This window comes from Podarcis liolepis, assembly GCF_965112155.1.
Source record: "Podarcis liolepis genome assembly, chromosome: 10".
In the NCBI taxonomy this organism is placed as follows: Eukaryota; Metazoa; Chordata; class Lepidosauria; order Squamata; family Lacertidae; genus Podarcis; species Podarcis liolepis.
Window position 1 is genome coordinate 26787576 of NC_139562.1, and position 25999 is coordinate 26813574.

Consider the following 25999-nt stretch of genomic DNA (forward strand, 5'->3'; position numbering starts at 1 on the left):
GCAAGCACCTTCTAAGCAATTTCTGTGAAAGGAGAGAGTGTGTGGTGTGTGTGGCCACCTTGTATATTTTTCCTAGTACTGAAGAATGCTCCCTGCTATTATACAGCAACAGCATCATTTTGTGTATGTGTTGTGTGATCTCCACAATTAGGATTAGCAAGACATGGTTATTTCCATGGTAAGCCTAAGGTTGTTGGGGCTGATTGTCTCTTTAATTTTGTGCTATGCCATGCACCCCTTGGCAACTATTTTGCAGTATGCCCCCCTCTACAGCTATTTTGTGACTGGTGTCCATGGCATTTTCTCAAAATTCAAAATGTGCCCGCTGTCCCAAAAAAGGTTGGTGGCCCGTGGCCTAGATCTCTCTTACATATATGATCTCACCAGCCAAATACTTAGCTAGCCAGCTAAAGTAGTGCTGCCTATTTTATTCACCAGCAAGAATGTGTCTTTATCCAAGGACTTGCATTCATAAAATATTGATCAATGGGCATGGACACAAATAGATCCTAAGAAGGAAGAACAGAGGAACATGCAAGAGTAAGGAAAATGAGAGAAGTGAAGCTGTTAGAAGTTGTTGGGTGAAGACGGAAGGTGTTTGCATCTAGCCTATTACAGTGATTTTGCTTATCATCTAAGTGCAACACATAGAAGTCACCAGAAACATAGTAAATCCTCTGAAGCTATGAAATAATGCATGATTGAAGTCACAGCAGGGGAGCCAACTGCCCCCCCCAAAAAAGCATTAGCCCTAGAAGAAGTGTGTTTTTGCATTACAAGGTCATGGCTAAAAAGAGAAAAACATTTTAATTTACCACACAGTCATGAAGGGAGGAAGGAAAGGATGCTTTCATTCATTATTTCCTTTCAAGAACACAGTGGAGAATCAACGCCTCCAGATCTGATTCCCCATTCAAATGCACCAACATAAACACCAAACATCCACCACAGATCCACCTTATATAGCCAAACTAATAAAAGTTGTGTGTTCCACTACCACTCAAACAAAACAGGATCTGAAGTGGTTCTAATTCAATGAAGTTGTCTACTCAAATTCACCTTGATTATTCCAAACCTGGTACTGCACATATAGCACACTGTTAGAAATATAACCCTATCTGCACCCAAAAGCAATCAGAATGTGAATGTCTTTCACCACTTCCACGAGATGCTCAGTGTCAAATTGACCTACAGGCTGTACTGTGTATTAAACTTTATTTATAGCCATCTTGCCTCTAAAACCAGCAAAGCGTAAATTGTTACACCTTCTATCCTATACTATCCCTTGCTCCTGAACAGACATTGAAAAGATTCCTATCTTTCTCTAGCTTCCTCTATGTTCTCAATTTGAGCTCTTCTATCAGGGGGAGAGGGGGAAAAAATCTGAGCCTTTAGGTAGTGAAATGTGTTTGACTTACTCTGGCCTGTCACACAACACACAGATATGAACTTTCTCCAAGAGAAGGAAATTATACAGCTGAGGGCCATCTGCTGTAAACACCTTTTAATATTATTATGCACATAGTTCCCACTCTTAAGCGATTGTCCTCATTATCGACAAGCGCAAGCCAGTAGACAAGCCAGACTAACAGTCATCAAAACTAATAGGGCAAGACTGAGCCTCCAACACATCACACTCTGGCACTGTTTTATGAAAGGTGAGATTCCAAAGCCCAACTGAATTTAAATGATTTTGTCCTCAAAGCAGGTGGCAGGTTCATCACAGCAGGTTGACAATGTTTCAGTGGAGACAATGCAGATTCGCCTGCCTATTCACCACCAGAAGTACTCTGCCGGATGGCACTTTGCAGACACAATGGCAACTAAGCAGAAATATTTCTTCAGAGTACCACTGCTATCATATAATCTTCAGGAATGGGCTATATTCAGGGTTGCACAGATGCTGCTAGAGCAGAGGAAATCTGTAGAATATGGCATTGTGCATAGAATTCAGCTTCCTGGGATTCTTAACTTTGCTTATTAGGTTTTTTCTTTTTTCTTTTTTCTTTTAAAGATTCTAAGCCATTGTGATTGCAGAGATCAGGTTAAAAATGCGAAATGTCATCTACTGAAATATCGGAAGTCAGAGTTGGGGAACTAGATTTCTAGGAGTTAGAAGGAAAGATTTATTAATTTTATAATGAATGATTTTAGAGTGTTGTTTATGCTATACTTTTATACTGTTTTATTGTTGTTAGCCGCCCTGAGCCCGGCTTCGGCTGGGGAGGGCGGGATATAAATAAAAATTATTATTATTATTATTATTATTATTATTATTATTATTATTATTATTATTATTTATTCAGGTTGCAAAACTGATTTTCTAATGGTGCAGCATCTGCATTCTCTCAATACAGATTTTTTTAAAGCATAAAGAACACAAAGCCCAGGCTGTACTTTCGTTACCTGATTCTGGCTATCTCCCTTCCACTTACTTTTGCTTCAGGCCCCTTGTGAACCAGAGCCACTTATTTCTATAAGACATTTCTAAGCAGTGCACGTAAAAACAATATATAGAAAACGGAGCAAGAAAACAAGAAAAATGTACCATAAAACCAAACACTACTTTAATAATGCCTGCTGGTACAAGAAAGTCATAGTCACACACCTGACCTTGCGCTGCGAGGATGCCTGAGGACAGTCATTGTCACAGTGGCTACAGTCAAGCCACTATTCTACAGGCTGTGAAGCCATTGAGAGAATTTATCAAGGCTAGTGGGCAGACCCCACCTAAACTCCAGGGCCTGGAGAATGCTGGGATCCTGTTGACTCCATGTGGGATACCATCCAAATCAAGTAAGATGTTTACTAAAAGTAACAGGGAATCAGTGATAGGAAAGAGAGGTGATGAGAAAGCAAATGAAGGGCATAAGAATGTAAGACCAAGCTGGATCAGGCCTGTGTCCCATCTATACCAGCATCCTTGGCCAACCATATGGCCAAGCAAAACATCCTGCAGTTTCCAGGAACTAGTATCCAGAAGCATACTGTTTCCGACAGCAGAGGAAGAACATATCTAGCATGGCTAGGAGCCACTGGTATCCTTCTCCTCCATGAATTTGTCTAATCCTCTTTTAAAACCATCCAGGGTTGGTGGCTATCACTGCCTCTGGTGAGAGTTTAAGTATGCACTGTGTGAAGAAGTGCTTTATTTTGTCTGTCTTCAATCTCCATATATTCAGCTTCGCAGTGCAGTGATTAGAATACTGACTAGATCCAGTGAAATCTGGGTTCAGATCTGCCTTCAGCCACAAAGATCATTTGATGAGCTGAGAGCGCACTGTCTCAGCCTACCCTACATCACAAGGTTGCTGGGAATGTAAAATAAGAGAAAGGGCTGTGTATGCCACCCTAAGTCACTTGAAGGGCATGAGATAAAAGCAACAAAGAATAAGAGTTTAACCTGTGGCATTGTGCAGGTGTGTAGTGCCATCTGTGAATTACTTTAAAAAGTAGTTTCTCTCATTGACTTAAAGAGTCTCCCCCCAAGAAGTTTTGGGCCAGCCTGTATGATCAATTTGCCAGTGCAAGCTTTCGAGCACTGGAGTTATGTATGAAAAAGCCATCTCTGGGAAACTGGAGGCAATGCTTTAAGTGAACAGAGACAAATCACTGCCTTCTATCCTTCTGTGCCCATGTATGAGCTATGAAGGAGCTGAAGCAGCTGGTGGACCTTGGAGAGCTTATCAGCATGAGTCATATCAGCGAAGCGGCTGAGGAGAAGGTGGACATCAGTCAGGCAAAGAGAAATCACAAATATGGCTGTAGCGGTTTCTTTGAGTTCTGCCTTCAGAACCAGGTCTTTTATACACCTTAAAATCATATTCCAAAGTCCGCAATTGCAACAAACGCTACCAGGAATAAACCAAAGCTCTTAATAAACATCAAGACTAGTTTCAAGCCTCTTGAATCAAAAATAATTTGCTTAAAACAAAAACACAGCATTTTACACAATACTTTTCATCTCCAAGACACTTCACAAAGATTAATTAAAATGTACCAAAGTTTTTGTTTTGTTTTTTAAAGACTGCCATATTATCAGAAAGAAAGCCAAATGTTTTTGGAAATGAGCAGGGCATGGAGGCATTAGCATTCCTCATTGTGTGCATCTCAGCATCTGTTATTTTCAGATACAGTGCTTCTGAACACGGAAATCACATTTAGACACCATTGCTAATAAACCATTAATAAAAGTATCTACCTATGAGTTTTTATAACCTTTGATTAAAACATCATCACATCATATGTTAGTGAATTCCACAGGTCCTTTTTTTTTTTGTCTGTCCTGAATCTCCTATCAACAAATTTCATCGTATGCAGTGCACTTTCTCCATACTATTCCTGAATTTATAAACCTCATATGTCCCCCTTGATTTACTTTTCTCCTGACAATGCTTCCTGCCCTCTCTCTGACTTGGCTTTGTGACATCGTCATATTGTCAAATCTGATTGGCTGCACCATGTCATCACAGGGCCTACATGACCCTTGATTGGCAAAAATATTCTCAGGAGGAAGCCACTTAAAAAACAAAAACATCAGCTGCAGATTGTGGGATGCAGCAACTATCAACATGTAATGTAAGCAAGGAGTTTGTTGAAAATCCCCTTCTCACTCCAGAATATGTGGGCAAACAGTCAGCACAACCACAATTGACTAACAATGAGTGGTTATCAACATTCCTGATGAGACTGACCAAGAAGCCTGAGCTCTTGGAAATTATACTAGAGATTTCCAGCAACAGACCTGCTCTAAACCCCATGGAAAATTGGGCAAAGCCTCTTGGGGAGTTTAACAAAATTTGGATTTGTCTTAATGGTATAAATAGGTAAAGGTAAAGGGACCCCTGACCATTAGGTCCAGTCGTGACCGACTCTGGGGTTGCAGTGCTCATCTCGCTTTATTGGCCGAGGGAGCCGGCGTACAGCTTCCGGGTCATGTGGCCAGCATGACTAAGCCGCTTCTGGTGAACCAGAGCAGCTCATGGAAACGCCGTTTACCTTCCCGCCAGAGCGGTACCTATTTATCTGCTTGCATTTTGACGTGCTTTCAAACTGCTAGGTTGGCAGGAGCAGGGGACTGAGCAACGGGAGCTCACCCCGTCACGGGGATTCGAACTGCTGACCTTCTGATCGGCTAGTCCTAGGCTCTGTGGTTTAACCCACAGCGCCACCCGTGCAAATGGTATAAATAAGGAGCAGCCAAAAAACCGAATTAGGTCCAAAATGGAAATGAAGCCAGAGGAGCAGGAAATGCAATTAATGCACAATACATTCACATTGACTAGGATTTGCCCTACCATTAAGGTGAGCATCTACCTTCCATAGATTTAGTGGTTCACCACAAAGAGAAAGGATTCCACACACAAGTTCAAACCATTCATTGAAGAACACTGCACTTCTATATTCTTTACACACTTAATGCTTCCCCAAGGCCAAACTAAGGCAATTAGGTCCAAAATGGAAATGAAGCCACAAATGAAGCCCCTGGGGCAATTCCCCCCAAAGCTGCCCCCTTCCTCCCTGAAAGTAATGCATGAAATGACTTTAAAAAAAAAAAGCTACATTTTTCAAGAAACAACAACACAGACATGACTTTGCCATTCTGGGTGGTCCTATTAAATGTATTGTAACCATATACTGGCTATTGGCTTCTTCTAAGGGACTGGCACAACTATTGGATGTATATAATTATATGTCCATCATTATATGAGGACAGTTGACATGCAGCTTAATCCTATGCATGCTTATTCACAAGTAGGTCCCACTGTAAACATCAATGGGCACAGGATAGTACATTTCAAGCAGCAAGCACCAAAAGGAAATAGTAGTAATTATTATTTATTAAATGTGTACATCACCCTTCATCCATAGATCTCAGGGTGGTTCACAACATAAAATTACAGTATAACAAACACAAAATACATAATGAAAATAAGAACAAAACCCCCCCAATAATCTCCCCTCTTCCAGACTATCACTTTCCCTTGTAATATGTTGCTGTAGGGGAGGGACTGTGAGCAGCGTTTGAAATTCACCAGGTGCATTTTGCACCTGGCTTGTGGCCACTTGAGACCAAATGAAGATGTTTGGGCGCCAGGATGGTGCCTGACGTCTACGCCACGTGGAGGTGCATGCCTGAGGATCCTTGGATCTTGACTAGTGACAAATCTTGTAGAATCTGTTATGTTTTATCTGCACAATCAGAATGAATTTCGGGAACCAAAAAGTCATATTGAAAAATATGACTTTAGAGCCATCTTTGCCCCCAAAATGGAAACTATGCATTCAGTTTTGGTGACTGTAACCCTAGTTTAAGGAGCCATTGGGCGCCTAGCTTATATATCTGAGTTTCTAACATTGTTTATAGGTAACATCATAGGAGGGATGTTTGTATAAAGAAGGTGCAACTTGTTATTATTTTTGCTACTTTCAGGAATTGTAATGTTGCCAATGTAATGCTGTTACATTCATAGTATCGAAATGTTTTCTTTATATGTTGTTACATTTGCTATTATGTTCCTACTTTTTTTTATTCCTGCTACAAAATTGTTTTTGTGATTGTTGATTTTGCGATGCATTGCTGTTTTCCTTTCATAAGCCACTTTGAACAATTTTTATAGTAGGTGATGAATTCCTACCACCAGCAGCCATCAGCTTTTGAATCACCAAGCAAAAAGCTACTCACTTTCCGAAGCCAGTTTGCACCGAAATCTGGGTTACAAGAAAGGAAAAATATTCATTAAAAAGGACTGGATTCTGAAGAGCAACATGCAATTACTCCTGTCAAAATGAACAAGAATATCCCTGTGCAGGTTAGGCAGGCTTCGTAACGCACTGCATCTTGGTACAGAATTTATAAGAGCGCTTCATTTCCACAAGAGACGTACAAAGCAACATATGCTCAAGAAAACTCACAGGAGAGATGTTCTGTGCACCAACACAATTTATCTGTCAAGAGAATGACCTTACCTAGGTGAAAATGTACTTACAATTATCATTCTGTGCCAGAAAAGGACACAAATATTTTGTTACAAGCTCACGGAGTATAAATTCTACCTTCTTCTGCGCTGCAGTTTATTGAGAGGACACTCTTTAGAATTCCAGAAAAGTTCAATAGCTTGCAGACGGTATCTGGCTTTTTAATATTCAGTGCTATTCCTAGCTCTCTTTCACACATACTCCAACATCTGAAAGGATTATTATCCTTCTGTATAATGCAACCCAAAATCCATCATATCTTATGTGAAAACAGAGGAGAGCAGCCAGACCCTTGCCGATTTGTTTAAGCCCTCTATCACTAGTATAGTCTTCCCTACGCATTTCCAAAGTACAGTATATTAGAGGAAGAGTATTTGCTAATGGGTTACATCAATGGAGATGTTCAGCCACAGCACACATTCCAGACAGGATACATGAAAGCAACAAAGGCAATGGGGGGATCCAGCCTTAATATCCATTAACTAACTTATGGGTTCTCACCCCCCCCCCCAAAGCTACTAGCCCATCAATGACTCTGCAGTAAGTTCATTGTGGATTTTACATGGCCACTAAGCCCTGCTGACCACACGATTTGTAAACCACCACAGACAACCAAAACAGCAGGACAATCCAAGACCTGGAAAGTTTAAACTTCAGATCTGTTTGTGTTATTATAGATCTGTAGTTGACAAGGCCTGTCCCGCAGTCAGTTCTGAGTCCTTATAAATACACACACCCTGAGAGACTGCATCTAAATGCTTTGCAAGTTACCATTTGGTACTTCATGCTCAACTGTATCACACCTCAGCATTCCAATCTGCTTAGGTTTAGTTAAGATATTTCCCTCTGCTGCAAGAGTGTTTACAGATACCAATTTCTCTAAAGCACAAGACCTCTTGGCAATAAGGGCTTGGTACTCTGGCTTATTATAGCGGCTTATTGTGACAGTATCTAGGTTTCCAACACTGGGGCGGGCGGGCAGGGGGCTGAGGAAGTAGCAATACTAGTCCCTCTAGCATATTGCTGAAGTAAGAGGCTGAAGAATACAAATAGCAACACACTCAGCACTATTTCTGTGTTAAGTTAAAATATTGCCATTTCCAGCAGAGCACTTCTCGAAAGTGTAAGCAACCTTAGGTTAATTTATCAAAGTTCCTGTACTTCTTAGGTGCAAAACTGTCAATAAATAGTAATTTATATGATATTTTAAGTTTAACTCATTCACATGTACAAGTCCCCTTTCCTGTGGGAGTCACCACCAACAGACAGGGAACCAAGTTTCAAGAAGGTACACATGTATATATCAAACACTTACTCTGATTTAGTTGTTACTCTCAGGTACACACAGTTAGTAAGGTGCATAATTTAGACTCTCCACTGCATATGTATGCTTGAAAGAATGGTTTTCTTAAAAAAAACACCAAGTAATATTGAAAAGAAAGTAAATATTACAGGGTGGTTAAAGGTGTGTTAAGGCTAGGACAATAAACATTGTGTGACTTGCCTAAGAACCTAGTCCAGAATTAAGATCCAGACTCAAACTACTGAGGTCCAATCCAATGGCCATTTCAGTTCTCTCCAACTCAGTTTGAGAAAGAAAAAGCATCTGTGAAAGATTCCATTAGGCAGGAAGCATTGATCATTTGGCATTTTCCAAATGATGTTCTAGGACTCTGGGTTTAGAATTTGTGCCCTTGCCAAATTCCTCTCCATTCCACTTTCAAGTAGTAATTTGGATTGGGGGGGGGGGGGAGAGACTGAATAATGACTCCCCAACTCAAAACATCTGCATTGGCACATTTGCCTGCAACACTGGCATAACATCATGATTTGTAATGAGCTCTGGCATAGTGGATGGCATGCCCCATTCCAGTAAGTCTAATATCCATAATCTTAACACACATTTACTTGGTAGTAACTCCCAATTATTTCAGTTGAACGTATTTCCAAATAAACATGCTTAGGAACAGACTAAAAGAGGCAGCATTTCCTGAGCTGTTCTGTCCAAAGACCAAACAATGTGCAGCCCATGCAAAGTTTGATATACCCAATCCCAGCTACACTGAAGCTGTGCCCAATTTATGTAGCACTTTTTAATATGCGAAATGCATTTTTTTACACCTTGCATTAGACACCCCTCTGCCAAGTTCTCACAGGTCCCTTACTAACCAAATTCTATACATGACAAAGTGAAAGGCGCATCCTTGCACACAGTGCCAACTACTCAAAATTCTGCTGCAGTTTAATTAATCCATTTTCACATATGCCTCTAACATCAGTCAACCAGGAAGAAAGCCTTTGGTTGCTAGCTGGCAACAGCACACCTGCCCAGTAGTTGTTTCTTCTTCTTTTTTTTTAAATGAATGTAAGACAGAACAAGGAAAGCCCCCACCACACCCCAATTTGAGGTAATGCTCAGAAGAGAAGCATATCAGATGGGCTCTGGAATACATAATATGAACCAGGAACCTATCCAACAGCACTTACATGAAGCACTGCCAAACTTCATATTATCTCTACAGAGTCACTAAGTTGTTTATTTGTTCCCCAAGGAGATCAGCTAAATGAACTAAATGACACAATTCACACAGGCTGATAACAGCAGAAATCTGTCCAAGACACCAAACCTAAAGCAGTACAAGGGAAGAATCCGCCCCAATTAAACAGCCATCTAGCTGAAAGCAATCTGTTCCTTGAAAGTGTCCCATTTAACCAGATTGTCTATTAAGAGGGTATTGACTTTAATAAATTCAGAGAGGACTGAAATAATGTTTACAGCCCATTCATCCTGGAGAAGAAGTGGACACAGCTGATAATGTGACAACTCCTTATTGAACCTAATCGCTTAAGTCAAACCAGCCAGAAAGCTTGCTTCTTGAAATGTTGAAGTGACCTTTCAAGCATGCTCATTAACTCTCCCTCCCTCCTTCCTCATGCCCCCCATGCAGATACACAGCAATTATTTGTTGATACAGCAGAAACGCTTTTTAAAAAAATCTATTATACAAGGTATACAACAAAGACCTTTTAGCCTGCGGAATAGGCAAGTTTTCAAGATACACAGGGCTGCACATTTAAGCACTGTTCTTCATCAATATCTCCTGCCCAGGGCTAGCTTTGATGGTTTTGCTGTCCAAGATTCTCATCTCTCCACACATTAAACAAAACAAAATCCCTAAGGCTGCAATCCTAATGACCTATGCTAGTAGAATGGTTCAAGAATTGAAGCAAGTTGTAATTGACTCCTGAGCATACATGGTAAGGTTCAAAGAGAGCCTATCTGCCTCCTTTTTCTCCCCAACCTCAAAATCTACTTGGTGGCTAAGATCCACACACACATACTGAGACCCCAACAGACAACAGTTTATCCATAAACTCTGAACAGGTTCTTCTGGCCATTCCACCCTGGATACTTTTCACAAGTTACACACAACTCAACAGTGATGTTGAGAGGATTCAGTTCCATCAAACATTTTTCTCTTTACTTTGGAATTCATGGGGGTCTTAAAGCTCTGTTTTTGAGTACCAACACCCAAATGACAGCAAGTACCACTTAAAAGTAAATAAAGTCAATAGCCCACTTCTTTGCTTACAGAGGTCTCTGTGACTTTAAATAAATCTCCTTTACACATCACGGAAGTGAATGCAGGTGGCAACTGCCATCTTCCTGACTTTTGTATGTCTTGGACGGGCAATAAGCATCATAACTATTTTTTGAGCAAAGTGTATGCGAATGAATCCAGTCCTAGACAAATGACTTGCCTTCCAAATCAAACCCGGTCTCCTTTTAGCCACCGCCAATGGAGATAACTGGCGGTGGTGCGTTCCTTCGACCGGCTCAAGACGACTGCGATCCTACCAACATTCACGGAAATCTGGGAGGCTTGCTTCGGAGTAACCGTGCAAACAACAATGGGCTGCACAGAAAGGAGCGCAGCTCTTGAGAGATGGCTGCGATTGTGTATCTCGAAAAGAAGCCCAATTCGTCAGGAAGAAGAACACACAAAACGAGGCAGCAGCAGCAGAAGAAGTGAGGCTGGAATTCCATCCACGCCTACTTGGGGATGAACTCCAGTGAACAAAACGGGACTTTCTTTCACGTAAAATGGGCGTCGGATCGGGCCGCACGCTTATTTAAAGGGGTTTACGGAGGAGAAAGAAAGAAGAGACGGAAGATGCTCCCCCTCTTCTTTCTCACAGAGCAATACCCGGCTCAGCATCACCGCCCAAGCCCAAAACAGCCTCTTACCTTCTCTGTTGCTGCCGCGGCTGCGGAGAGGTGCTTTGCCAAGGGAGGGGGGATCCCCTGCCAGGCTGGCCGCTTCTAAGCCGGGCAGCTGTTGGGCTCCTTCTGGGAACCAAAGGCACCCGGAACAGACGCAGATCCCCTTCTTTCTACCAATCTAATTTGCTCGCGGTGGAGGGGGGGGGAGCGATGGTCAGGCTGCGCGAGAAAAGCAGGCGCCGATCCAGCGCTTTCGGAGGATCTCTCCGTCGGTCCCAGACTATAAGGCAGCTCAGCTGGTCCGATCTGCGTGCGAGCAGCGGAGGAAGGGGGGGGGGGAGAAGCAGGAGCAGGAGGAGGAGGAGGGAGAACCGGGAGCCCCCCTCCCCGGTCGCCTGCTCAGGGCCTGCCGGCTCCTCCTTCCCCCATGCTGTCCTGGGGGGGAGGCAACCCCCGTGGCCCGCCGGGCGCCTCGCGCTGAGCCCAGGCCCCCTCGCACGGCCCGCGGGGTTGGCCCGGGGAGGGGCACGTCCCGTTAGCTCCGCTGCGGCCTCCCCGGGGCCTGCAAGCACGGCGGGCGGGGGAAACCCAGGCCCGGACAGGGCTCGGAGAGGCTGGTGTGGGGAAGCCCCTCAAGAAGGTCGCGGACAACGAAGAGGCGGCGGCGAGGCAGCCCGGTCTGCGTGGCCGCTGGGTGCCGCTCGGGCTGCCTTGGCGGCGGCGCTTCAGTCACTCGCTCTCCTTCCCAGCAGCGCCGCGCCGCCCCGCCGGCTCTCCAAGTGCCACCACTTCGGCAGCCGGCTTCGGCGCTCCCGGGAGAGCCGGGCTGCCCCCCGCCCGGAGGGATAGCAGGCAGGCAGGCAGGCAGGAAGGCGGGCTCCGGGCGGCGCTAAGCGAGGCTGGCCCCTAGTGTGGCTACTGGCAGGCAGGCAGGCAGCTTCTCTCTCTGTCTTGCTCGCTGAGGGGGAAGCCGACTAAGGCGCCGCCGCTGCTCCGCCTCAGCTCCCGTTGCCAGCAGGCTGCGCGCCCTCGCGCCCGCCCCAGCCCGAGGAAGTGGCCGCTCGCTCAGCGGCAGCTGCAGCCACTGAGGATCTGTGTCATGTCTGTCTGTGCAGCGGAGGGGATGGGCGGCGAAGAGCCGAGGCGGGGCCAGCCCGCCGACACACACACGCCGCCCTGTGACAGGCGGCGAGCCAGGGCCCAACCAGGAGCGGCCCCCTGCTGCAGAGCCCTCCCCCTTCCAGCCGTCCTCCCCTCGCTTGTCGCTTCGCCGAGGAGAGAGGCAGAGAGAGGGGAAGGGAGCGGAGCTCGGTAGTTAGCGGAGAGGGTATTTCCCCTCGCCGCGGTGGCTAGATTGAGGGGAAAGAGCCGGAGGGCGAGCCTTTTCCCCGCTCTTCCGCTTCTTCTCTGTCCCGCTTTTCGCACCTCCCGGCGGAGGCGGTGCCTCGCTGAGGAAAAAGTCCGGAGAAACCCCGCGAAGTGCTGACGGCGGGCACCAGCGCGGACACGCTCTCCGGCTCCTCGCGCGCCCGCCTCCTGCTTCTTATGGGAGCCTAGAAGGAGCAGTAGAGGCTGCTGTAATAATCCGAGTGAAAAACGGCCGCCAGCTTCTAGCCATGTGCGTGTGTCTCTAGGCGGGGAACTGGCGGTGGCTCCTTCTCCCTCGGGCGGGCTGCGGCGACTCAGGAGCCCGTCTGGGCTTCCTTTCGACAGAAGCGCCGGATCCCGTCTTGCCCTCCTCCGCCTCTTGCGCTCCGCTGGGCCGGCCGGAGTTACACAGGGGGGGACGAGGTTGGAAAACCCTCCCCGGAGCCGTTCACACGACGACGCCTTCGCGTGTTCCAGAGCGGGGGGAGGCCCTGTGCAAGTTCTGGGGCCAAGAGGGAGCCCGGCACAAAGGGCTTTGAAAGCGGGGGCGCAGTTTTAGCGTCTCCGAGCTCGCTGCGGTCTTCCGCAGTTTCCATGGGGACAACGCGGTGAAGTTAGCGCCCTCAGCCCCTCATGAGCTTTGCGAGCCCGAGCCTGTTGTGCAGACTCGCGCGGCGCTAAGGCGCCCTGTGTCTAGTCCTGGCTAAGTGCACTTCCAGGGACAAAGGCGGAGGACAAAGTCAATGAGGAGCCCTCCAGATGTTGTGGAGTACAACTCCCATCAGCCCCGGGGAGTCCCGGCAGCAGCAGGCAGGGCAGCGCGTTGGCGGCTCCTTATTCTGCTGGACTTCCAGCTACTCTTGTCTCTCGCAGCGGGTTTCCCATCACCTGATCCTTTAACCTGGAGATTGAACCTAGCCATCCTCCCACTGGACTCTCTTTTTCCAGCAAAGTAAATATAGGTGTCTTAGGAGTGGACTGTTAAAATTGTCCCTGAACCATAGCTGTCAACGTTTCCCTTTTGTAAAGGGATATTCCCTTATTCCGAATAGGATTCCTCGCAAGAAAAAGGAAAAGTTGACAGCTATGCCCTGAACCAGTCTGACCTTGGTTTCAAATCGAGATCCCTTCCTTTTCATGTTTGTTACTCACAGCTGTAGAGTTGGACTTCTTTCCATCCCTCCCTTTCCTCATAAAAGATGTACTGTAGTGGGTTAATCCCATATGGCTCACAGGTGCATGATGTTTCAGCGCTACAAAATAACATCTAATAATTATGCTGCCATCAAAATGTCAATATTCCACATATTAAAATAATATTTAATGTCCTGGTCCCATTAACATGTCAGATTTTAATGCCACTTCCTTGAACTCATTTCTTCAAAAATAAAAATAAAAAAATGAATAAAAATGTAGCAGAGTTTGTTCTTGTGACACCTTATTTTTTGACATGTGTGGACCAGGGGCACCTGTCTGCAAAGTACAGCGTTCTTCTAACTCATTTCTTCCCCTCCATTAGGGGGATGCAAAGTGGATTATTGCCATAAATCAACCTATTAAGAAAGAGCCTTTGTTTGAGAATAGCCCAAGGAGTTAAGCATAAAGAGAACAAAACATTTTAAGCCACTGAGAGAAGCACTTAACAAATAACAGTTTATTTTTTTAAACCCTCTGAGTTGTTTCCATTTAGCCCACCCACCCTTTTCACATGGGGGGTGGAGGTGTGAGCATATATGCCATGAATAATAATGTAAATATTCATGGGAGAGAATGATACAACTAAACATTCACTGCTGCTTTAAAAAAAAAACAACTTTCCAGAGCAGTAACAGAAAATTATGGGGAGGAATGACATCTTTGGAAAGCTTTAGACTACCACAGATACTTCAAATATTAAGTTGTTTCCTCGCAACAGCCACTTAAATAGGATGGCTTGCTTAGGAGTGGGGAGTGTTTTATTGAAGGTTTAAAGAAATCTAGGAGCTTTAAAAATAATATTTTGCAGCAAAGTCTACCAAAATATCTTGAACTTCAGAACTGTTTACTTAAGGGAAGATAGCATTTGCCATACCACATCAATGCATTCGTCCATCAAGTCTAATATCCTGCCTCCAGCAGTGCCCACTGCTGAATGCTTTACAGTCAGAGTTATATCAGATGAACTGAAGTATACCATAAAGCTCAACATGGCAGTGATATCATTTAACTGTTATGGACTGGGACGGTTGACATGCAATGACACCCCGGAAAACCATATGAAAAATATCTTGGCAAATCTACAATAGCTGCTGAGTTCCAACAAGAAATGATGATTTGGAGAAACACTGTATGATATGCTGGCAGTTCTTTCCTCAAGCAAGGAGGACAACTGCAAGCACCCTACCCTAGATAATTATTCTGTACTAAGGAACAAGGCTGGCACTTAAGCAGTCTTGGCTTTTAACATAGCACATTCCTATTGTCTAGAATGAAATCATAGGCCAAAGGAGAAGGCATAGATGGGTGTATCTGAATGAGTTTCAGGAGATCTAAAATACTTTAGCCACCTTAATGCATTACATGAAGCAAAACAAAAAAACAGGATCACTGGGGCAAGTGTCCTCACTTTCCATCTCCAAATAGTATAGTCAGCTAGACACCAAAGTATGAACAACAACCATGCCTCTTGAAAAAGGAAATGTTATAGCTGTAAGTTTGTACCATGTGGGAAAAGACTGTGTTTCAAGGGGTGCTTTGCATGAAGCAAGTCCTACCTGGTAACTCCAGCTGGGGCTGGAAAAGACAAAGGTCTAAAACCCTGGAGAACTGCTGCTGAACCAAATGGACTGACTTTTGTGGAAGTTAAGGTATTTTCCTATCTTGTTTCTAACTGTGCCTGGGAGAATCAATTCAAGATATGGGAAGTGGCAGAATTGCTTCACGAGTATGTATATTTTAACCATTGAAAATCCCTCACATTTACATAATGTTTGAAGTAGTCTAGGATGTGGCAAAGGAAATGAAGAGTAGATGGTTAACCACTGGTATTTAACCACAAATGAATTTGGCTTAAAAGATTGAAGTTCCTCCATTAGTCTAGGCAACAAGAGCCATAAAGAAGCTTTCCCCAGGAAAAGCAAATCAATCATCAGACTAAGGCAGAAAGTAATGATTTGCTGCTCTATTTATTGAATTGTGAGTCACCATAAAAGCTACCAAATGCGTGCAATAAAAGCAAAAAGGGGGGAAAACTGCTTCTCACTTAATTGGCATTTACTTAGACAATAAAGCAAACAATCTTACATGATAATATACAAATTGTGTGACTTGCATATGAAATAAAAGAACTACTCTTGTCAACTTCATAGGCCACACTTTTACTCCTGGGGACTGATTACTTTCATTGGGTTTGTATCAGCTGGCACTTAGCAATGGGTCAATAAGCAACCATCTGAAGAGATCTGAAGAGGTTGTGACTTGGACACCAATTTGGGGACTGGGGCAATGGGGCAGAGGATCAGGTACTGATTACCAACACAGGCCATAGTCACACCATACATTTAAAGCATTACTGTATACCATTTTAAACACTTTAAACAGAATCCTAGGAACCGTAGTTTGCTAAGGGTGCTGAGATTTGTCAGGAGACCCCTGTTCTCCTCATAGAGCTACAGTTTCCAGAGTTCCCCGGGAAGAGGGATCAATTGTTAAAGCACTCCAAAAATTGTGGCTGAGAGGACTAGAGGGCCTCTAACAACTTTCAGCACCCATAAACAAACACACTTTCCAAAAAATCTTTGTAGGAATTCATGGCTGTTTAAAGTTGTATCATAGTGTTGTAAATAGATTATGTGAATATGGCCACAATCTGGTCTTGGGATCTTCGTTCCAGTTGGGGCCCCATCTGAATCGCACAACTAGTTTAATGTGGTTCCTCTCGCCATGCATAATCCTTCAGGCTAGTTAAAATGCAAGCAAATTATCCTGCAGTGTAAATATTAAGGGAGCTTCCAAATTCAACCCGTTTCATCAAGGTTTCTCAATGTAGCAGGGAGCATGAAGAGGTAGGTGGCAGGATTTTGCTCTGCTGGTTCTCAAGATAATAATGCACGATAGTTGGCTATGTTAATGGGGTTCTGTCAGGAGATAAAGGAAATATATTCCACACTGCTATGATCCTTCTCTCCCTTCTGGACTAAAGATATGCTCCCCCACCATAGCAAAAAAAGGAAGGCAGCACCATATGCAAAAATATGTCATAAGCTACCCTATAGGCTTATGCATGCTTAACCCTGCTTCCAACGCTTTGTTGCATTTACCCAAGAGAAATTACTTGTGCAGCCAGATCATGTCCATGCAATTTACTCAGATGTTGCATGGTAACTTCACCCCCCTTTTTTTGCTTGTGACACACTTGTACTTTGCTTTGAACATGCGCAGAGGCAGCTCCTGTCTTAGTAACTCATCCCTATACTAATCTAGGAGCACTGAAAACAGATTCTAGTGCTGAGCTCTTATGATCCATGGCTCTTTCCCTGTATTTTGAGTGGAGGGAAGCATATTTCTTTGCCTCCTCCAAACTATCTTGTCAATACAATTAGAGTCAAATTATGAAATGAGCTTTCTATTACCAGAACCCTATGATATGTACCATTTCAGCTGTAATCTTTTAATTATTATTTTTTAGGCAGGGGGGAAAAAGTTGTGTAGCTAGCACCTATAAAACATGGCTGGCTGAATTCATTTTACTTTCGAAAGGTGTTGAAATTAAATCTCCTACTCTCTGCAGATGGTTGGAGATAGGGATCAAAACATTGTTAACCCTTCCCACACATAAATGAGAAAGCATTACAGACATAACTGAACAAGAAATCAATTTAAAACCAACAACCACAAAACAATTTTCAGAGGGGTAGCAATGTAAGTATATTACGGGAAAATCAACAAAGTCTTGTAGCACCTTAAACCATAACAAATGTATTATGGTCCAAGCTTTCAGACTACAATCTGCTTAATCAGGTATATAAACTGGTGGGTAGGTGGTTGGTGGAGAGAGGAACTGTTAGATAACAGAGAAATGAAATGCAAAAAGTCCAAACTATTACGGTTATATTAAATGTGTTTTATGTAACTCATCATGGTGACCATTTACAAAGCAGTGTGGATGATGTTACAAGTATCCTGGCATTGATAAGCCAATGAACACCTGCAGTGATAAAAACCCATTATCTCGTTTCAGGGCCCAGGTGATAGAACTTCTTGAGAAGTTGTAATTCAGTGGTTTTATACTGGAAACTCTATCTGAAGTTTCGTCTTCAAGAATAGTCCCCTAAAGGTGAGTAACACAATGTCCTGAGAGGTTGAAATGTCCCCCCACTGGTTTCTTTGACTATGTCTCTCTCTGATATCAGACTCTTATCCATTTACTCTTTTCTATAGAGACTGGGGTTTTTTTTGGTCTTATGTGGAATGCAGAAGAGCATTGCTTGCAGATAATAGTATATATCAGATTAAATTAAGTCCAGGTGCAATTTTTATTTGGCACATGTGGTGTTGGATGTGGGGCAGATAAACTCATAGCTGCAAAGGAACCATGGGGGGCAGCAATTTCTTCACTTGTGATTCACAGCTACTGGCATTCAGAGGCACACTGCCTCTAACATTAGGGATAAAGACTGGCACTGACAGAGTATTCCTTTTGGCACCTGGTTAAGACACCAAGGCTTTTTGCACAGGCTTTTAAATTTTACTATATGGTTTTAGCTGTCTGAATGGTTTTGGTTTATTAGCTCTCCATTTTTATGACATTGCTTGATTTGCTATTGATTGTTTTAATATTGTATTGATACTTGGAACGTTTATACATGCTGCCCTTTAGAACCCATGTTTGACTGAAGATGTTGTATTAATTTTCTAAATAAATAGAGTGAATTAGAGTGGCTGGCAAATGAGAGGGCAAAAGAAAGTGTCAATTGGAAATGGCTCTGATCATCTGTATCGGCCTGTGCAGCCAACAACTTCTGAATTATCCAGCGGTTTGCTACATGGTTGGTAAGCTATTACTATGATTCCCTATAATTTGGTTTGAGAACATATGCACATGTATTTTCCAATCATTAAATCATAGAATTGTAGCATTTGAAGGGACCCTGAGGGCCATCTAGTTCAACCTCCTGCAATGCAATGCTTACATGTCTGCTAATTAGAGTGGCCATTTATTTATTGCCAAGCAAGAGAAAAACCTTTCCCCAAAAGAGGACAATAGAGAACTCAAGTCTGGGGGGGAAATGCATCTGTTAATTTATATGCATAAATGCAAATTTAGAAATGACTAAATTAAATAGTAACACAATACAATTCACCATGGTGTGGAAGACTGGGACCAGGTGGTCTGTGTACCTGCTTAGTCTGCTGCCCAGGTGCCAGCTATTGATGGACAACTTCAAGGCCCCTGCTCATCCTGCTTATAGTTATTTATTTTGAAACCAAACTTAGACCAGTCAGCACTTTAAGCAGAGGACTGTCCCCTGGCTGTACTTCACTAATGTCCTCTGTAAAGTAGGACACATGGCCACCCTGGTACTAATTAAACAGGCAGTTGGCTGCAAATTTCTCTCTCCTGTCCAGTATTGTGGGTGTATCTTCTAAAACAAAACAAGAACTGAACAAAGAGAGAGAAAATTCTTCCACAAATTAGTAACTGCCTTCCTCTGTAGGTTCCTTCACACACACTCCGGTCATCATCTGAGGCCCTGCTTGAAATTCCTTTACCTCCAGAGTTGAAGGAATCACATTTCAAATTCATTTATCGGTAATTGATCACCAGGCCATTGCAAAACAAAAGTTTAACAAAGGGAAAACACATCTGAATAAAAATTACAAAAAGGAACTTAAATAATATGGACACAGGTTGAATTCAAATTATGTGTGTGTGTGTGTACACACACACACACACACACACAGAGAGAGAGAGAGAGAGAGAGAGAGAGAGAGAGAGAGAGAGAGAGAGCCTTACAATTCTGAATTTTCCTAGTGAACTATATCATTCTCTATATGGAAATTATTATTCCTATTTTGACTTTCACATTTCTGCCATTTTTACCATATAACCTGATATAAAACATTAGGGTGAGGGAACATGAACCAATAAAATTATTAATCTCCCTAGCAGGACACAACACTCTCCCTTTAACATAATGGGAAATGTGCAGTCTTTGCAGCTACATTTGTATCTTTTCCACACAGCAGATCAGTAATGCAACATGATCAAGGCAATTCCTTGTGCTGGGATCTTTTGTATACTACAGAGGCAGTGCAAGAGTCCAACACGGGGATGTGGCTTACCACATAGCCTCACAACTTATGAATTGGACCATTGATTTTAACTACCCAAGTCTCTGGTGATACGATGATTCAAGAAGAGTATTGTTTGCGGTAATAGGCCCTGTGCAGAGGTCCTAAGCATTGCTGGATTCTTCCATTTGAAATGTGAAGAAGGCTGAGGGAGCATGCAGGAGGTGGTGGTGAGGTGTTTCATAGGAAATGTGCTAAGCACTAAACATCCAGTTCCCACTTTGCCACTGCACTGAACACAATTACATTTACAGCAGGGGCATGCAGGGCTTACCTAACTTGGATCAGCAGGACAGCTTTCCATCAGAGTACAGCTGAAAGCTTTGCAACAGAAAACAGACCAAATGTAATCCTTCCAGAAAGCAAGCCCAAGCCCCACATCATAAAGTAAATAGGTCTATTGCATGATGGCAACAAAGACCCAGGAAAGTGCAAATGTTGTTAAACAAAGACTGGAGGGGAGTGTTTGGGAACGGGAATGATTCATTCACTTATGCTGACACAATCCTATTAACCAGTATGGTATACAGTATTGCCCTCTGATACTATAACACATCTCAAAAGTCTTGCAGAGGGAGACCATTGTACCTTGTATTCCAGTTGTGTGAGGCTGAGCTTAACTGGTGTATGAGAGAGAGCAACAGAAAGAAATAGACAGGCAGCCATGAAACATTTTTATCAGTGATATTGCAAAGAGTACCACTGAAAAGCTCAGAAATCCCCCCCCCCCAAATTTCCTGACTGTTTGCATTTGGGAAAAGGATGCAATGCCATTGAACTTGATAGTTAAAATAGTGGTCTGAGTTTCAGTACAGTAGCTAGCTGAACCTGGAAGCTGCCTACCGGTAATTATATTAGGTGTCATGCACTAAGGATATCACCACAAGTTGGCTGAGAAGTAATGTAAAAAGAAGCAGATAAGAAGGAGCAGCAAGACAAGCAGGTGGGAAACAGGAGGAACAAGCAAGTGGACAACCACACTGGAATTTCCATTCCATCTGATAAATTAGGCTCTTATCACAAAAGTTCAATTTGTGGAAGCTGATGCTATCAATAGCTAGTAGCCACTGTGGCTAAGCTCTGTCTTCCCTGTTGGAGGCAGTAGACCTCTGAATCCCAGTTGCTAGGAATCACAAGTAGAGAAAGTGCTGTTGTGCTCAGGTTTTCCTTTTGAGTTGTCTTTGTGAGTGCTGGACTTGATAGATCAGTGGGGCTATTCTCATGTTCTCAAATTGTTAGGGTGCACAGGGAAATTGTCCTTTAGGCCCGTTGCTAAGGAGCAGAGCCAGCAGCAGAAGCCCATCACTAGTTTTAGCTTTGTGGAAAATGATATTTACAGGCTTATCTTTAAGTACAATGGAACAAGGCAGATAGAGGTCACATGCATGCCATACATTTAAAGCACATTGTTTGGCCCTCAAAGAATAATGGAAACTGTAGATTCTGGAATTGTAGTTTTGTGAGCGGTTAACTGCCGTTCCCAAGATTCTTTTGAGAAAGCCATGTGCTTTAAATGTATGGTGTGGATTTGACCAGAGAGACTAGGAAAAATTGGACGGATCCTGCTTTAGGACCAGCTCTCCTTAAGAGCTGTTACTTTGTGCATGAACAAAATGCTAATACCTTACTGCAATTTCTGTTGCTTTCTAATTGACACACTTTTATTCATTTTATTTATATAATCTCTGTGTTGCATTCCTTCCTCCAAAGAAAATGTTCAAGCAGTTTACAACCTATCTTAAAATATAAGATAAAACTTTACAAAATGTAAAAATAAAGCATTACAAATGACAATCAAATACAAGGTCCACATTTAGGGCAGCATAATTAACAGCAAAACAATATATTCTCTTAAGCATTTTTTAAAAATTGCAAATAAAAATAAAATACTATGCTGCAATTAAAAAATCCACATATAAAAGGCACATTTATAGAAGCTTCACCCACATTTCCGCAGCCCAGGAGCAGCTCCCAAACACATTCTTAGCAATCCTTCATACAGAAACCACACTCTCAGACATTCTCACCAACCATACCCAGCCATCTCTTACCAACCAATATCTGACTTACCGCGTGGTTTTACTCAGCACCACATCCTTCCCATGAGCCTCCATCATGGCAGCACCATGGACAAGTTTTATCCTGCATGATAATATCATTTGCTGCATGATGCTCAGGATAAATAAATGGATTCTCCAATTATTGCTCCGTAATGTAATGTGAGCAAGTAATGACACTGAGGAAAACATGAACTAGTTCGCATCTATTTGTAATTAACATTCGCTTCCTTTCCTGTCTATACTAGAAAGAAGAGGATGTATCTATATTTAACTCATAGTTTAATATTGTATCTTAAAACCAGATTTACAGACAATTCTATAGCTGAGGCAGGAATGAAGATTTTACTCCTGCTCAAAATGGAACACTTCATTTCCATTAAAATTGTGTGTCTTTTATACATGGAAGGCTTAATTGTTCCCAGAATTGCCTCATTAACTTCAGAAAGGTTTACCATTACAGACCCCAGAACCATGATGCTAATTAGAAAGGAACTGGCTTTAGTCTGAGGGAAGAATTGTGTCTTCTTTGAGAGAAGGCTCATTCAGTCATTGACAGAGAGTGGCTGCCAGACAGTAGAAATTACTGCCAGGTATATAAATTCAGAGAATACCTATAACAAATGCATCAGTCCCAGAGCCAAGCACACTAAACTAAGATACTAAAATAAGCTACTCTGGCATTTAAATAACAAATATTGTTAAGCAATCTGTCAAGCCCAATGCCACCCAACCAAATTAATCATGAATAGTCTCCTGGCCACAGGCTCCTTCTGCACCTAACCAGTGCATTTATGATACCCAAAATGAGGATTCACTGCCAACATTTAATAGCTGCATCAAAGCCCATAGAGGAGTGGACTGAATTGGGTGAAGCCCATTTTCATTTGAAATATATCTTAACCCTCCTGGTCTGGAAGCTGCAGTCAGGGCAGAATGCAGCTGCTGGGTTGGTGAGTAGGGCAGATCAACACAAGTATATATAACTGGTCCTGGAAGCTGATTCTGTACCTTCTGCCTCTTTAAGGTGGTAGTGCTAGCCTATACTAGTTCAAACCAACAGATAAATAAAGCGAAAAGAAGTGACTGAAAATCTGGGGGTGGGGTGGGGGGAACAGAATAGAGAAAAGTTCCCCAAACCACTTAACTCAAGGATAGGGAACCTGTGACCCTCCATACATTGTTGGATTCTAACTCCCATCCATTCCAGACATCACAGCCAATGGTCAGGAATGATGGGAGGGCATAAATGTACAACATCTGGAGGGCCACAGTTTCCCCATCTTTGCTTGAGCAAATAGGGAGGTCTTCGCCAGATGTTGCAAAGCTTGTAATGTTGGCACTGGACAGGTGTCTGCATTCCAAAGTTGGGGCTCTACTGCAGCAAATATCATGTTCTTTGCTGAAGCACAGTGCACCTCTCTTAAAAAGGGTAGTGTACTTGGAACAGGGCCTTGAGAAAAGATCTGAAGACATGGGTAGAATAAGATCCTGGAGGATGTGTGTGACAACAGAAGAGTGAAGGTGAAACTAATTGTATGTACAGCTAAAGAAGCATTGTGGACTGAAACAAAACAAAACACCACCAGGTCCAATTGTTGCCTTAAAACACTTGGAACAGACAGCTTGTCTCTCCTCCTCAGTGTGCTGAATAGGACTATTCTGCCAAGAGGAAAATATTCAATTGCCCAAGTTATGCTTGCATGCTGTGGCACTTCCGCCCACTCTAATTGAATGTGTTCATGTGCAGTTTCCTGATGGGCTGGATTAATGTGTCAGAGGTTCTGTGTCAAATGGTGCACTGGATGCTCATTACCACTTTGGTTCTTCAGTACCGGTATATCATGGTCCTTCCTTAGCCTACTCATAAAGAAACAACCATACAGAGTGCCCAGGGAAGAGGGATCGGTTGTTAAACCACTCTGCAAGTTGAAGCTCTGTGAGAGAAATCAAGGTCTCCTAACTATCAGCACCCTTAACAAACTACATCTCCCAGGATTCTTTTGAGCAAGTCACGACTATTTGAATGGCACCATAGTGCTTTACATGTATGGTGCCAATATAGTCTGTAATGTAGATGGCCACATTTACACCACACATTTAAAGCACTCTTATACCACTCTGACAGCCATGGTTTCCCCCAAAGTATGCTGGGAGCTGTAGTTTGTTAAGTGTGCTGGGAACTATAGTACTATAAGGGTTCTCCTAAGAGTCCTCAGTTGCCAGGATTCTCTGGTGAAAGCAATGACTGTTATAGTGATATCATTGTACTGTAAATGTAAAATGCTGATCTTCTTACAAATATTTGAAGGAGAGGAAGTGGATATACTGTAAGAGGCATCATATTAATTGCGAATCATAGAATTGTAGAGTTGAAAGGCACCATGAGGGTCATCTAGTCCAACCCCCTGCAATGCAGGAATCTTTTTGCCCAACACGGGGCTCAAACCCACAGCCCTGATATTAAGAGTCTCATGCTGAAGGTTATGAACTTATTTACAGACACCTGTAAATTAGAGATGCCCGTCCATTTCCTTTTCCAGCTTTGAGATGAGCCTAGTCTTTCCCCCCAGATAAATTGTTATATAGTCTTGTCAGCTTTTGAGTAGGTATGGATGCAGAGCTGGGGATATCCCTGACAGCACTGAGAAAGAAAAGGTCACCTCTTTTCAGCAGTGAAACTGTCAGTGCCAAGGGATAATCTTCTTCATCCTCATCAGCGGTTGCTGGGAAAAGCTGGTGCTTAGGTCAAGCAACATGATAGCAGCAAAGCCAATGGCAATTAGCCTGTCAGTATCAAACAGCTCTGCTTTTGTGTTTAACAATTTGCCGGCATTTTATGATTCCAAACATTGCTAGACCCTATGATTTTCTCTCTGCCTTCCCCACTTTATTATATTCTGTGGATCTTGAAAGGACATGAATTACTGGGGTCTGAGTTGATGAACTTGGCTATACCAATGGATGAGCTTTCAAAGCTGACGCAAGGCATTTTGCTGCGATAAGTGAAGGACAAGATGGCATCCCTCCCCAAGGGTGTGTCGTAGTCAATAATGATGTAAATCTTCTAATGGGGCTCAAGATAGAATATATAACATATATACCGTATTTTTCGCCCTATAGGACACACTTTCCCCCCTCCAAAAATGAAGGGGAAATCTGGGTGCGTCCTATGGGGTGAATGCAGGCTTTTGCTGAAGCTTGGAGAGCGAGAGGGGTCCGTGCGCACCGACCCCTCTTGCTCTCCAGGCTTCAGGAAGACATCCACAGCCTAGGCAGCCCTGAGGGAGGTCCCGCAGGGCTGTCTAGGCTGCGGATAGCAGCCTGCTTCCCGGAGCGCCGGGCGTGCTGAAAGCAGAGCACCCCTCGTGCCAGGCAGACATCTGCAGTGTGGGGAGCCCTGGAGGAGTTCGCTGCAGGGCTCTCCACGCTGCGGATAGCAGCCTGCCACCCGGCGCAAAGGGCACCCTGAAGCAGAGCGCCCCTCGCGCCAGACAGACATCCGCAGCGTGGGGAGCCCTGGAGGAGTTCCCCACAGGGCTCCCCACGCTGCGGATAGCACACTGCCGCCCAGCGTGCGGGGCACCCTGAAGCAGAGCGCCCTGTGCACCGGACAGACATCCGCAGCGTGGGGAGCCTGCAGGAGTTCCCCGCAGGTCTCCCCACACTGCGGGTAGCAGCCTGCCGCCCGGCGTGAAGGGCACCCTGAAGCAGAGCGCTCCGCGTGCCGGGCAGACATTGGCCAGCCCCACAAGCTTGGGGGACAGCAGGGAGGTGCAGCGCCGCCATCCCACTGTTCCTCGACCTGGTTCGGCTTCCCCGACCTGGTTTTGGGGGGGGGGGAAATAAAGGAAAAATTTCCCCCTTTATTTCCCCCCCAAAAAACTAGGTGCATCCTATGGGACGAAAAATACGGTATTTCCTTCCCTCCTCCATCCTCATAGCAAATAGTGTAATGCATTGTGAGAAATGAATGAGGTAGTCCTATTTTGTATAGGTGATGGAAATAACTGGGGGAACAAACCAACAATGATAGAAG

General features: G+C 43.8%; 1 protein-coding gene and 1 long non-coding RNA gene across 2 annotated transcripts in view; one reads left to right on the plus strand and one right to left on the minus strand.

Annotated features, from left to right (window-relative positions):
* The window catches only part of LARGE1 (LARGE xylosyl- and glucuronyltransferase 1), a 317228-nt gene extending 304907 nt beyond the window's left edge, over positions 1-12321 (minus strand). The window contains exon 1 of the mRNA XM_083462155.1: positions 11228-12321. The gene's annotated coding sequence lies outside the window, so the exon portion shown is untranslated. The remainder of the gene's footprint in view (positions 1-11227) is intronic.
* LOC310687306 lies at positions 4476-24987 on the plus strand. Its single transcript, XR_014516375.1, has 4 exons — positions 4476-4578; positions 17790-17885; positions 18476-18601; positions 24877-24987. It is a non-coding gene; the product is annotated as an uncharacterized lncRNA (long non-coding RNA).
* The last annotated feature ends 1012 nt before the right edge of the window (positions 24988-25999 follow it).